The 14485-nt window shown below is 39.3% G+C and overlaps 1 protein-coding gene across 8 annotated transcripts in view; it reads right to left on the bottom strand.

Annotated features, from left to right (window-relative positions):
• Positions 1 to 14485, bottom strand: part of LOC115846062 (uncharacterized) — a 329078-nt gene that overhangs the window by 38235 nt on the left and 276358 nt on the right. Inside the window, exon 4 of one of the 8 annotated variants that reach the window (XM_070046858.1) lies at positions 1765 to 2194. The exons of 6 other annotated variants lie outside the window; for them this stretch is intronic. The gene's annotated coding sequence lies outside the window, so the exon portion shown is untranslated. Of the gene's footprint in view, positions 1 to 1764; positions 2195 to 8495; positions 9588 to 14485 lie in introns of those variants that run through there. One more of the 8 variants, XM_070046856.1, reaches the window with a different exon arrangement.

Here is a 14485-nt window from a genome sequence, read left to right as displayed (position 1 = left end):
TTGGGTAGTGTGGCCATTCTAACAACATTAATTCTTCCCATCCAAGAGCGTGAGAACCCATCTCAATTTACTGCCCTAGCCAACCAGACACACTGCACCAGGTGGAATTCTCTCACCTCACACTGAATTAGCATTGTATCAAAGTAACTTTACACCAAAATATTGTTTCAAACCTTGGGATTAGTTACTCTACCGCATGACTGTCATCTTAGGTTACTCCACATACTGTTGGTTCTGTACTTCCCTAAAGCCCCTTCTTGGGTTCTTTCTGCTGTTTCATTCAAATCTGCAATTGTTTCTGGTGAACATGCTTGCCTACACGTGGAAATACTTGGCTGTGCGTTTCCTCTGCTCTAACCACAACTTGGCTTGGCCCGGAGAACTCCCCTTCCCATGTACCTCTAACAAAGGGCCACTAGTCAGTATCCTTCCCTCACCCCGTATTGCTCCAGATCTTTCCATCTTTATGTGAAGCCCTGTCATAATTGGAAATCATACATTTACCTCCACACAGGTCACACGAAATAACAATTGAAGTTTTTTGCTTTTAACTGGAGAGTCACACTGATGATTATCACTGTTTTACCAAAAAGCTCAGATTAACAATTCAATATCTCTTTGTCAACACAAATACAAAGGAATAGAACCATTACAGAAATAATGAAGTTTGCTTGGCCAAACTTTAAAAACAAAGAAATTCTTAAAGGAACAATTTAACAAAAAAGGTTCCTAGGGGTGAAAAGTTGGAAACCAGAAACTTCAATTGCAGCATATTTACTTCTTCCAAAACCCCCTACGCAGAATGCTCGAACATTAGAAGGGCTGCCAGGAAGTTTGGTCAGGAGTCAAGCAGGCAGCCAAGCTGAGATGCTAGGCCGGGAAAGTTATCAATCAGGTCAAACCCACCTGGCTGGTTTATGACTTCTTGGAAACCTCCAAGTTTGATACACACTAGCCCTCAGCTACAACCATCCCACTTTTCCTTGCCTGTAAATTTGAGAGTTAGTTGGTGAAACTGTAACACTTATTTAGAAACTGTAACACTTATTTAAAGTAACTCAGTCACTTTACAGATGAGGAATTTGATGCATGAGGAGGAATGACTTGTTCAATGTCACAGTCAGGAGAGGAACTAAAACTCAAGTCACTTGTTATCTCACTTGTTTCTGTTATGCAACATGACAATGGGGTGAAACAGAAATTTTAAAAATACTGCCAGGGAAGAAACCAAAATGAATTGAATAATTAAAGAATGATAAATAATATAAAATATATATAGATATATATCACATAAAATGCATATTATAGATATATATCACATAAAATGCATATTGATACATAAAATAATATATAAATAACAGTAAATTGACTAAAAACAGATTCATTGCAAAGATAAATAAATAAAATACCTGGGGCTGAGACTATCTAGTAAGAAATGTTGGTTTCCTATTTGTGTTTACTTACTGTGTAAGATGAGCACCTACAAATACTAAGCCTTCACAACAGGGGACCATCCACATTAAATCCACGTGTCCAATGGTTTAATCATTCTGAATATTTGAATCCACTGATTTTCTTGTGAATATTTTTTGAAATGCCTAGTTGTTTATTGTGCTATAGATGTAGTCAGAGTTCTTAATGTATACTTCAGTTAGGTATATCAAGATGTTAGACGAAGATCCAGAACTTAGGAAAGCATATATATATATATATATTTTAAGCAATCATCCTGGTCTCAAACAGCTCTCAGTCAGGTGTGGGAGAGACACTAAACACATCATTCCAGGATAAGGCCATCATTCCTGGGAGGGTGTTGTGTATAGGACATCTGGTTGTGCATGTGAGAACAGATGACATCAAGGTGGAAAAAAAAGAAAAAGGAATTTAATTACAACCTGCCTTTCAAGGTTCCAAAATGTAAATACTATGAAGTATATCTTTCCCAGAGCACCCGGAAAGGGAGAAAAGGCTCACAGGTGTGTGATATCGTGGGATCACCAAGGTGGAATTCAGGAAGGAGAGGACTTCAATTAACGTTCTGGTTCGCTTTCCCAGCCTCTTGGGAAGCGTGGGAGTGATGAGCTGACCGCGTTTGTGTGTCTGTGAGGGGGATACAAGCTCTGTTGTTGGCAGTTGCAACGTGGAGGTTGAATCAGGACATGCAGTAACTTTGTGCTCATGAGCTCCCAGCAGCCTGACAAAGTGGAAAGAACAGGGGATTTAGAGCCAAGAAAAGTTCTACTAAAATAGTAGTCTTTTGACGTGAAGCTCATTATCATACTTGCCCAAGCTTCAGTTTCTTCATCTTTAAAGTAAGGAGAGTCATAGCCACTGTGCAGGATTTCCAGAGGATAAAAACAAACGGGATCATATATGAAAGGTATCTGGCACTTAAGGGGGCTACTCATCATTCTCCTGCCCTCTTCTCTCACTGCTGGGTCCATTAGAGGACCTCCCCAGCCGGACACCCTATTCCCTGTCCCTGTATCACCCAGAACATCCTGTTCACCACAGCCAGTGCCCCTCAGCCCATACTTTCATACCTGCCACTACTCTGATTTAAAAAAAAAAGAAACATGCTGCCTTTACCTGAAGAACCCGGTGTAAACTTTTATGAAAGCACTCAAGGCCTTGCCTAACCTGCCTCTCCAACCCCTTTTCCAACCTCTCCAATTCCTCCCGGACCTACCTGGGGACGGGCATGCAGCAGCCTTGCCACCTAGAATGCCCTTGTTTTTCTCCTCTACCCCTTCAATTCCTACAGATTTCCTTGAAGTTCAGCTTATACACTCACTGCCTTCTCGAACATTCCCAGGTAATTTTGGCCCATAGTCCTAGCACCCTCTGGAAATATGGCATGTATTGGCCATGCCATTAATTTAGCAGATTCTCTGTTATAGCCAAATAATTCTCAGTTCTTTAATGTGTTAAGCCTTTATGGTAGGTGCCTTAAGTACTTCTGGATTGTTCCACATGTGAGGTCTCTTCTCGCCAATTAGACAAGTTTCTCAAGGGCAGGATAATGCCAGTTATCATGTTTAATATTATCCACAGGATGTATGAACTGGCATGGTCTAGAGAGAAGATAAAACAGTATTTTCTTTGAACCAGGAGGTACTTAGGTTTTGAGTACACTGGTTATATTTAATTAAAATGATTGATTAATATAAATAAAAGTATGAATTTTCTCACCTCCAACTTCTTGGGGATAAAATATATAGGTCAACCCTAAAAGATACAAATCTCTTATCTGCTGGTTCCTTAGTCACCACCTTCCATTCCAGATGAATGTGCATAGCCTGAGATGGAAAGAAAAAAACCCAGGTGGCAACTTAGTAAAGTTCTGACAAGCAGTGGTGCTCACCACCCCTGTCAGTTCCCAGCACAGCATGAGGTCACCTGAGCAATGGACTTGAAACACAATTGAAACAAACAAGAGTAGATGGTGAATTTCTAGCCTGACTGCTCCTAAACATATTCTTTCTTGGCCTCCCTTTGAAGTTCTGCAAAAATAAGGCTGATGAAGGGATTCTTTCATGTTCCCCAGGCCTCATGAAACCTATCATAACACCTCCCACATTCTGTACCTTTTCAGAATCTGGCTAAGGAAAGCAAGCACACACGCATGCCCCCTACAGTCCTCCATCACTGTGTGGGCCTTTCATTTCACAGTCCTCTTGAAAGTGTTATTTGTGAAGCTTAAAATATGTGAGCTTTGAGGGGGAGGAGACAAGTGCTCTGGAGAAAATAACACACCAGGATAAACCACATCACATGGTTTCTTCTGGGACACATTTTGTTCTGGGAAAACGTCCTAATAGACTATGAGTTAAGTGTTACTGCATATCACAACACTGTGCCTGGGAAAATACAATGATATTTCGTATGATGATATTGTAGTGAAATACTAGTTCTTCAGTACCGTAAGCAGCAGACTGATGTGCAACATCTACTAAAAATAGTGAGCACTGACTATCTAATATATCAAACAGCTCTGTGTACAGGATTGGTTTTAGGGAAGGGAGGGCAGATTTCATAAAGGAAGGTGTGATACAAATTTTTTATTTTTATTTTTTTTATTTTTTAACATCTTTATTGGAGTATAATTGCTTTACAATGGTGTGTTAGCTTCTGCTTTAAAACAAAATGAATCAGCAATGTATATACATATGTTCCCATATCTCTTCCCTCTTGCGTCTCCCTCCCTCCCACCCTCCCTATCCCACTCCTCCAGGCGGTCACAAAGCACCGAGCTGATCTCCCTGTGCTATGCGGCTGCTTCCCACTAGCTATCTACCTTACCTTTGGTAGTGTATATATGTCCATGCCTCTCTCTGGCTTTGTCACACCTTACCCCTCCCCATATCCTCAAGTCCATTCTCTAGCAGGTCTGTGTCTTTATTCCTGTCTTACTCCTAGGTTCTTCATGACATTCTTTTTCCTTAAATTCCATATATATGTGTTAGCATATGGTATTTGTCTCTCTCTTTCTGACTTACTTCACTCTGTATGACAGACTCTAGGTCTATCCACCTCATTACAAATAGCTCAATTTCGTTTCTTTTAATGGCTGAGTAATATTCCATTGTATATATGTGCCACATCTTCTTTATCCATTCATCCGATGAGGGACACTTAGGTTGTTTCCATCTCTGGGCTATTGTAAATAGAGCTGCAGTGAACATTTTGGTACATGACTCGTTTTGAATTATGGTTTTCTCAGGGTATATGCCCAGTACTGGGATTGCTGGGTCATGTGGTAGTTCTATTTGTAGTTTTTTAAGGAACCTCCATACTGTTCTCCATAGTGGCTGTATCAATTCACATTCCAACAAACAGTGCAAGAGGGTTCCCTTTTCTCCACACCCTCTCCAGCATTTATTGTTTCTAGATTTTTTGATGATGGCCATTCTGACTGGTGTGAGATGATATCTCATTGTAGTTTTGTTTTGCATTTCTCTAATGATTAGTGATGTTGAGCATTCTTTCATGTGTTTGTTGGCAGTCTGTATATCTTCTTTGGAGAAATGTTTATTTAGGTCTTCTGCCCATTTTTGGATTGGGTTGTTTTTTTGTTATTAAGCTGCATGAGCCTGCTTGTAAATTTTGGAGATTAATCCTTTGTCAGTTACTTTATTTGCAAATATTTTCTCCCATTCTGAGGGTTGTCCTTTGGTCTTGTTTATGGTTTCTTTTGCTGTGCAAAAGCTTTGAAGTTTCATTAGGTCCCATTTATTTTTGTTTTTCTTTCCATTTCTCTAGGAGGTGGGTCAAAAATGATCTTGCTGTGATTTATGTCATAGAGTGTCCTGCCTATGTTTGCCTCTAAGAGTTTGATAGTTTCTGGCCTTACATTTAGGTCTTTAATCCATTTTGAGCTTATTTTTGTGTATGGTGTTAGGGAGTGTTCTAATCTCATACTTTTATATATACCTGTCCAGTTTTCCCAGCACCACTTATTGAAGAGGCTGTCCTTTCTCCACTGTACATTCCTGCCTCCTTTATCAAAGATAAGGTGACCATAGGTGCATGGGTTTATCTCTGGGCTTTCTATCCTGTTCCATTGATCTATCTTTCTGTTTTTGTGTCAGTACCATACTGTCTTGATTACTGTAGCTTTGTAGTATAGTCTGAAGTCAGGGAGCCTCATTCCTCCAGCTCCGTTTTTCGTTCTCAAGATTGCTTTGGCTATTCGGGGTCTTTTGTGTTTCCATACAAATTGTGCAATTTTTTGTTCTAGTTCTGTGAAAAATGCCAGTGGTAGTTTGATAGGGATTGCACTGAATCTGTAGATTGCTTTGGATAGTAGAGTCATTTTCACAATGTTGAATCTCCCAATCCAAGAACATGGTATATCTCTCCATCTATTTGTATCATCTTTAATTTCTTTCATCAGTGTCTGATAATTTTCTGCATACAGGTCTTTTGTCTCCTTAGATAGGTTTATTCCTAGATATTTTATTCTTTTTGTTGCAATGGTAAATGGGAGTGTTTTCTTAATTTCACTTTCAGATTTTTCATCATTAGTGTATAGGAATGCCAGAGATTTCTGTGCATTAATTTTGTATCCTGCTACTTTACCAAATTCATTGATTAGCTCTAGTAGTTTTCTGGTAGAGTCTTTAGGATTCTCTATGTATAGTATCATGTCATCTGCAAACAGTGACATCTCTACTTCTTCTTTTCTGATTTGGATTCCTTTTATTTCCTTTTCTTCTCTGATTGCTGTGGCTAAAACTTCCAAAACTATGTTGAATAAGAGTGGTGAGAGTGGGCAACCTTCTCTTGTTCCTGATCTTGGTGGAAATGGTTTCAGTTTTTCACCATTGAGGATGATGTTGGCTGTGGGTTTGTCATATATGGCCTTTATTATGTTGAGGAAAGTTCCCTCTATGCCCACTTTCTGCAGGGTTTTTATCATAAATGGGTGTTGAATTTTGTCGAAAGCTTTCTCTGCATCTATTGAGATGATCATATGGTTTTTCTCCTTCAATTTGTTAATATGGTTTATCACGTTCATTGATTTACGTATATTGAAGAATCCTTGCATTCCTGGAATAAACCCCACTTGATGATTGTGTATGATCCGTTTAATGTGCTGTTGGATTCTGTTTGCTAGTATTTTGTTGACGAATTTTGCATCTGTTTTCATCAGTGATATTGGCCTGTAGTTTTCTTTCTTTGTGACATCTGTTAACCTTATCGGGAATCCCTTGTGTGTTAGTTGTTGTTTTTCCCTTGTTGCTTTTAATATGTTTTCTTTGTATTTAATTTTTGAGTTTGATTAATATGTGTCTTGGTGTATTTCTCCTGGGATTTATCCTGTATGGGACTCTCTGTGCTTTCTGGACTTGAGTAACTATTTCCTTTCCCATATTAGGGAAGTTCTCAACTCTAATCTCTTCAAATATTTTCTCAGTCCCTTTCTTTTTCTCTTATTCTTCTGGGACCCCTATAATTCGAATGTTGGTGCATTTACTGTTGTCCCAGAGGTCTCTGAGACTGTCCTCAGTTCTTTTCATTCTTTTTTCTTTATTCTGCTCTGCAGTAGTTATTTCCACTATTTTATCTTCCAGGTCACTTATCCGTTCTTCTTCCTCAGTTATTCTCCTATTGATCACTTCTACAGTATTTTTAATTTCATTTATTGTGTTGTTCATCGTTGCTTGTTTCCTCTTTAGTTCTTCTAGGTCCTTGTTAAATGTTTCTTGCATTTTGTCTATTCTATTTCCAAGATTTTGGATCATCTTTACTATCATTATTCTGAATTCTTTTTCAGGTAGACTGCCTATTTCCTCTTCATTTGTTAGGTCTGGTGGGTTTTTATCTTGCTCCTCCATCTGTAGTGTGTTTTTCTGTCTTCTCATTTTGCTTACCTTACTGTGTTTGGGGTCTCCATTTTGCAGGTTCGTAGTTCCCCTTGCTTTTGGTGTCTGTCCCCAGTGGCTAAGGTTGGTTCAGTGGGTTGTGTATGCTTCCTGGTGGAGGGGACTAGTGCCTGTGTTCTGGTGGATGAGGCTGGATCTTGGTGGGCAGGTCCACATCTGGTGGTGTGTTTCGGGGTGTCTGTGGACTTACTATGATTTTAGGCAGCCTCTCTGCTAATGGGTGGGGTTGTGTTCCTGTCTTGGCATAGGATGTCCAGCACTGTAGCTTACCGGTCGTTGAGTGAAGCTGGGTGCTGGTGTTGACAAGGAGATTTCTGGGAGATTTTCGCTGTTTGATATTATGTGGAGCTGGGAGGTCTCTTGTGGACCAGTGTCCTGAAGTAGTCTCTCCCACCTCAGAGGCACAGCACTGACTCCTGGCTGCAGCACCAAGAGCCTTTCATCCACATGGCTCAGCATAAAAGGGAGAAAAAGTAGAAAGAATTAGTAGAAGTAGAAAGAAAGAAAGGAGGGGGAGGGATGAAGGAAGGAGGGAAGGAAAGAAAGAAGATAAAATAAAGTAAGGTAAAATAAAATATAGTAAGATAAAATTATTAAAATAAAATATTATTGAGGAAAAAAATGGACGGATAGAACCCTAGGACAAATGGTGGAAGCAAAGCTATACAGGCAAAATCTCACACAGAAGCATACACATACACTCACAAAAAGAGGAAAAGGGGAAAAAATCATAAATCTTGCTCTCAATGTCCACCTCCTTAATTGGGGATGATTCGTTGTCTATTCACGTATTCCACAGATGCAGGTACATCAAGTTGATTGTGGAGCTTTAATCTGCTGCTTCTGAGGCTGCTGGGAGAGATTTCCCTTCTTTGTTTTCACAGCTCCCAGGGCCTCAGTTTTGGATTTGGCCTGCCTCTGCGTGTAGGTTGCTGGCAGGCATCTCTTTGCTCAGACAGGACGGGGTTAAAGGAGCCGCTGACTCAGGCCGGGGGGGGGGGGGGAGGGAGGGGCGCGGGGCAAGCCTGCGGCGGCAGAGGCTGGCGTGATATTGCACCAGCCTGAGGCGCACCATGCATTCTCCCAGGGAAGTTGTCCCTGAGTTGTCCCTGGATCCCGGGACCCTGCCAGTGGCGGGCTGCAGTCTCCCTGGAAGCGGGGTGTGGATAGTGATCTTCTTGGTGGTGGCAGCCTTAACGTCTCATGCCAACCTCTGGTGTCCGTGCTGTTAGCCACGGCTCACGCCTGTCTCTGGAGCTCCTTTAAGCAGCGCTCTTAGTCCCCTCTCCTCATGCCTCTCCTCATGCACCAGGAAACAAAGAGGGAAGAAAAAGTCTCTTGGCTCTTCAGCAGCTCCAGACCTTTTCCTGGACTCCCTCTCGGCTAGCCATGGCACACTAACCCCCTGCAGGCTGTGTTCACGCCGCCAACCCCAGTCCTCTCCCTGTGCTCTGACCGAAGCCTCAGCTCGCAGCCCTGCCCACCCCGGCGGGTGAGCAGACAAGCCTCTTGGGCTGGTGAGTGCTGGTCGGCACCAATCCTCTGTGTGGGAATCTCTGCTTTGCCCTCCGCACCCCTGTTGCTGCACTCTCCTCTGCAGGTCCGAAGCGTCCCCCTCCGCCGCCCGCGAGGGGGCTTCCTAGTGTGTGGAAACCTTTCCTCCTTCACAGCTCCCTCCCACTGGTGCAGGTCCTGTCCCTATCCTTTTGTCTCTGTTTATTCTTTTGCCCTACCCAGGTACGTGCGGGGGTTCTTGCCTTTTGGGAGGTCTGAGGTCTTCTGCCAGTGTTCAGTAGGTTCTCTGTAGGAGTTGTTCCACGTGTAGATGTATTTCTGGTGTATCTGTGGGGAGGAAGGTGATCTCCGCGTCTTACTCTTCCGCCATCTTCCCGGAAGCCTCCAACTGAAGTCTTCGTGATAGAAATTTTTGCCAGCTGCTTTTTTATTCCAAAATGAAAAATAGAGGTGCAGCTTGCTGGGGAGACAGTACAATACAGTGTACAAAGCACAGTCTTGGGTCACAAAGGCCTAAACCGCTGTAAAGGCACCATGATTTTATGTGTTCTACACCTTTGGGTGAGTCACTTAGTACAACTTCTTTGTAGTTTAGTTTCCTGGTTTTACACATAGGTGTAATAACTCCTTCATATGATTTTTCTCTTTATGGTCAGTATAATAATGTACAGCTTCTGAAATATGCTAAACAAACAATTAATGGTCATTATGGTTCTTGTCATTATCATGATGAAGGATCAACAGATGTTGTCCAGCATCTGACAGAACTGCTGCCCCAACATCTTTCTCACCAGCATCAAATCATCTACCCTTACACACAAGGGAGAGCAAGACCATGCCAGGCCCCTAGCATTCTCATGACTGCTGAAGGCACTCTGACTTTCCCTGAAGACTTTCCCTGAAGTCTGCTGATAAGAAAAATGTAAAGAATGAGAAACATATAAGCTGTTAGGATTTATGGGCTATGAGCATTCATGATCTCCTCAAGAAAATCCATTTCTTTACTTTATAGGCAGTCTTAACTACCAATACAGTGCCCCAAAACTTTAGAGTCCTATCCATCAGAAATTCAAAATTTTTTTCCTTCAATCTTTGCATATTAATTTTATATTACTGCTGTAACAAATTGCTGACTTAGTGGTAACACAAATTTATCATCAAACAACAGTTCTGTCAGACATCTGACACGGGTCTCACAAAGTGTTTGTAGGGCTACATTCCTTCTAGAGGTTCTAGGGTTAAATCCATTTTCTTGCATTTTTAATTCTCTAGAAGTCACCCACCTCCCTTGGCTCATGACTCCCTTCCTCCACCTTCAAAACCAGCAACATTACATCTCTCTGACCCCCTCTTTGCCTCCCTCTTTTAAGAACCCTTGTGATTATGTTGAGCTCGCCTGGATGATCCAGGATAACCACGCTGTTTATCTGCTACCTTAATTTCCTTTTGTCATGTAACTTAACATATTCACAGGTTCTAAGTATTAGGATATGGGCATTTTGGGGCTAGCCATTATTCTGCCTAACTCAGTTTTGCCTTTAGATCTTTTTCCAAGGAAAGCAACAACTGCAAAGAACCAAGAAACATGTAACAAAATAGCAACAACTACATACCTATCAATAATCACTTTAAAAGTAAATGGGCTAAATGCTCCAGTCAAAAGATAGGGTGGCTGAATGGTTAAAAAAAGGACCCATACAAATTCTGTCTACAAGAGCCTCACTTCAGAGCTAAAGATACACACAGATTAAAGGTGAGCGGTAGATTTCCATGCAAATGGAAGTAAAAAGAAAGTTGGGGTAGCAATATTCATATCAGTAGACTTTAAAACCGAGTCTATAACAAAAGACAAAGAAGGGCATTATATATCATTACATATAATGATAAAAGAGTCAATCCAAGAAGAGAATATAACATTCTCAAACATATAACCTAATACAGGAGCACCTAAATATATAAAGCAAATATTAACAGACATAAAGGGAGAAATTGTAATACTCCACTTACATCAATGGATAGATCATCCAGACATAAAATCAATAAGGAAACAGTGGCCTTAAATGACACAATAGATATCTATAGAACATCCATCCAAACCCAACAGAATACACATTCTTTTCAAGCACACATGGAAGTTTCTCCAAGATAGATCACCATGCTAGGCCACAAAACACGTCTCAGTAAATTTAAGAAGACTGAAATCAACTCTAGGAAGAAAACTGGAAAAACCACAAACACATGGAGACTAAACACCATGCTACTACAAAAGTAATGGGTCAATGAAGAAATCAAAGAGGATATCAAAAAAATACCTTGAGATGAATGAAAATAGAAATACAACTTTCCAAAATCTGTGGGACACAGCAAAAGTAGTTCTAAGAAGGAAGTTCATAGCAATACAGGCCTACCTAATGAAGCAAGAGAAGTCTCAAATGAAAAGCCTAACTTTCAACCTAAAGGAATTAGAAAAGAACAGAGGCAAAAATTAGCAGAAGGAAGGAAATAATAAAGATCAGAGCAGAAATAAATAAAATAGAGACCAACAAACAATAGAAAAGATCAGTGATCAGTGAAACTAAGAGCTGGTTTGTTGAAAAGATAAACAAAATTGATAAATCTTTAGCCAGACCCATCAAGAAAAAAGAGAGAGGGGGGTCCAAACAAGTACAATTACAATCAATATGACATAAATACAAACAATGATAAGAGAATACTATGAACAGATATACGTCAACAAATTGGAAAACCTAGACGAAATGGATAAATAACTAGAAATATATAATCATCCAAGACCAAATTAGGAAGAAGTAGTAAATCTGAACAGACTAATCACTAGTAATGAAACTGAATCACTAATCAAAAAACTGCCAACAAGCAATAGTTCAGGACCAGACAAGAGGAATTCTACCAAACAGTTAAAGAAGAGTCAATACCTATCCTTCTCAAACTATGTCAAAAAAATGAAGAGGAGGGAACACTTTCAAACTCATTCTACAAGGCCAGCATTACCCCGATACTAAAACCAGACAAAGACACCACAAAAAATGAAAATTACAGGCAAATATCCCTGACGAACCTAGATTCAAAAATCCTCAACAAAATATTAGCAAACTGAATTCAACAATACATTAAAAAGATCATACATTATTATCAAGTGGAATTTATCTCAGGGATGCAAGGATGGGTCAATAGCTACAAATCAATCAGCATGCTACACTACATTAACAAAGGATAAAAATTACATGATCATCTCAATAGACGTAGAAAAAGCATCTGACAAAATTCAACATCATCTCATGGTGCAAGTTCTCAACAAAATTAGTAGACAAAGTTAGTAGAGATGGAAAATATCTCCACATAATAAAGGCCATTTATGACACACCCTAGGTAATATTTATTGGAAGTTGTAGCCACAACAGATGACAAAAAATAATAAAAGGCATCCAAACTGGAAGGGGCTAGAAGTAAAACTGCCACTATTTGAAGATGATATGATACTATATATAGAAAGAGTCTACCTAAAGACTTCATTAAAAAAAACGGTTAGAATAAATGAATTCAGTAAATTTGTAGGATAAAAAGTTAATGTACAGAAATCTGTTGCATTTTTATACACTAAAAATGAACTATCAGAAAGCAAAATCAAGAAAACAGTCCCATTTAAAATCAAATCAGAAAAAATAAAACACTTAGAAATAAACTTAACCAAGGAGGGGAAAAACCTATAGGCTGAAAAATAAGACACTGATGAAAGAAATTGAAGACAGCACAAATAAATGGAAAGATATACCATGCTCATGGATGAAAGATATACCATGCTCATGGATCACATGAATTAATAGTGCTACAATGTCCATACTACCCAAAGCAGTCTACAAATTCCATGTACTCACTATGAAAATACCCTTGGCATTTTTGACAAAACTAGAATAAATAATCCTAAAACTTGTATGTGACCACAATAGACCCCAAATAGCCAAAGAAATCTTGAGAAGACAAAGTTGGAGGTATCACATGTCCTGATTTCAAACTATACTACAAAGCTACGGTAATCAAAACAGTATGGTACTGGCACCAAAAAAGACACATAAATCAATGGAACAGAATAGAGAGCCCAGGAATAAAACCATACAATTAATCTACAACAAAGGAGGCAAGAACATACAATGGGGAAAAGATAGTCTCTTCAATAAGCAGTGTTGGGAAAACTGGGCAGCCATATATAAAAGAAACTAGAGCATTTTCTCACACAACATCCAAGAAGAAACTCAAATGGATTAGACTTAAACATAAGATCTGAAACCATAAAAATTCTAGAGGAAACCATAAAAATTCTAGAGGAAAACACAAGCAATACACTCTTCAAAATCAGTTTTAGCAATATTTTTTGGATCTCTCTCCTCAGGTAAGGGCAGCAAAAGCAAAAATGAACAAATGGGACCTAATAAAACTAAAAAGCTGTTTCACAGTGAAGGAAATCAACAAAACAAAAAGGCAACCCACTGAGTAGTAAGCAAATGATGTGTATGATAAGAGTTTAATATTCAAGATACATAAGGAAGTCATACAACTTAATATTAAAAAAGCTGATTAAAAAATGGGCAGAGGACCTGAATAGTCATTTTTCCAAAAAGACATGTAGATGGCTAACAGGCACTTGAAAAGATGCTCAACATTATTAATCATCAGGAAATGCAAATCAAAACCACAGTGATATCACCAACACACTTGTCAGAATGACAGTAGTCAAAAAGACAGAAATAACTGTTGGAGGGAATGTGAAGAAGAGTACCATAGTACACTGTCGATGGGAATGTAAATGGGTGCAGCTGCTATGGAAAACAGTATGGAGGTTCCTCAAAAAATTAAAAATAGAACTACCATGTGATCTAGCAGTTCTACTCCTGGGTATATATCTGAAGAAAATGAAAACACTAATTTGTAAAGATATATTCACCCCAGTGCTAACTGCAGCATTATTTATTATACAGTAGCCAAGATACAGAAGCAACCTAAGTGCCCATCAGCAAATGGATGGATAAAGAAAATGTGAGATACACACACACACTGGAATAGAATGAAATCTTGCCATTTGCAACAAGTATAGACCTGGAGGTTTTTATGCTTAGTGAGAAAAATCAGACAGAAAGACAAACACTGTATGTTTTCACTTATATATGGAATCTAAAAAACAAAACAAATGAACAAATATAACAAAATAGAAGCAAACTTACAGAGAACTAGGGCTTACCAGAAGGGAGAGGGGTAGGAAGAGAGGCAAAATATCGATAGATGAAGGGGATTAAGAGGTACAAGCTGCCAGCTATAAAATAAGTCACAGTGATGTGCTGTACAGCACAGGGAATGTAGTCAATATTTTATAATAACTTTGTATGGTTTGTAATCTACAAAAATACTGAATCACTACATTGTATACCTGAAACTAATATAATATTCTAAGTAATATAATGTTGTTAAGTCCAATATACCTCAATTTAAAAAAAGAAAAAGTATGTGTTAAACCATTATATAAATAGTCTCCAATATGTTCGGTCACAGAGCATCTATTGAAGACTAAAGCT

This window comes from Globicephala melas, chromosome 12 (genome assembly GCF_963455315.2).
Source record: "Globicephala melas chromosome 12, mGloMel1.2, whole genome shotgun sequence".
Classification (NCBI taxonomy): domain Eukaryota; kingdom Metazoa; phylum Chordata; class Mammalia; order Artiodactyla; family Delphinidae; genus Globicephala; species Globicephala melas.
Note: the sequence above shows the minus strand (reverse complement) of the source record. Positions and strands in the feature narration are given on the sequence as shown.